Source organism: Hipposideros armiger, unplaced genomic scaffold (genome assembly GCF_001890085.2).
Source record: "Hipposideros armiger isolate ML-2016 unplaced genomic scaffold, ASM189008v1 scaffold_154, whole genome shotgun sequence".
Lineage (NCBI taxonomy): Eukaryota > Metazoa > Chordata > Mammalia > Chiroptera > Hipposideridae > Hipposideros > Hipposideros armiger.
Window position 1 is genome coordinate 855830 of NW_017731504.1, and position 1050 is coordinate 856879.

Genomic DNA, 1050 nt, shown 5'->3' on the forward strand with positions numbered 1-1050 from the left:
AGGCATTAAGAAGTACAAATTGGTATTTACAAAATAGTTATGGGGATGTAAAAAGTAATGCATAAGGAATATAGTCAATAGTATGGCAATAACTATGTAGTGCCAGGTGGGTACTAGACTAGTCAGGGGAATCACTTGTCAAATTATACAAATGTCTACCATTATGCTGTATACCTGAAATTAATATAAAATAATATTGAATGTCAACTGTAATTGAAAAATTTTAAAGGGCGGTAAAATGTGAAGGGAAATGAAGGGTCCAAATTTCCAGGTGTAAAACAAATAAACTATGGGGATGTAATGTATAGTGTAGGGAATATGGTCACTAATATTGCGATAGCGTGATATGGTGTCAGATGGTTGCTGGACTTATCATGACGATCACTTCTTTAGGTATATAAATGCTGAATAACTATGGTATACTGCTGAAACTAATATAACATTATATGTTAGCTATATTTTTAATAAAAATCTTAAAGACAAAGTACATTATTCCCTAATTTGTTTCTTTTAAGGTTTCTACAGTGATTTCCGAAAGACACACTTTGACCTACATTTTTAATACTTCTATAATATAACAGTGATGTAATTCAGAAATGAGGAACCAGCAGAAATGATAACATAATATGCAAAGGGTTAGAAATATTATGAAATGAAATGATACTTTGTGCAAGGGTTAGTTCTGCATAAGAATATGTTATAATGCAAAAGATTAAAATAAAGTACATGCTTTTGCTTGTTGTATGCTCGTTAGAAAAATCAGTATGGAGTGACATAAGCATGCATGGTTTTTTGTGACACTTGCAGAACTGTTCTCTTTGTTGTCATCCTTTGCATGCTGGTCAAACATTTGTTATGCATTTTATCACCGTTTAAGCACTTTTCCTACTCACTAACTTAGAAGCAATTTAAGCAATTTTAAATTCCCACTCTGGGAAAATAAAACTGCCATTAGAAGAAAACACATTTACTTTGATTTATTCATATCAATCCATTTTAATTCAAAAATATATTTTTCTGATTACACTGTTGTTGTTCAATAATTCCACC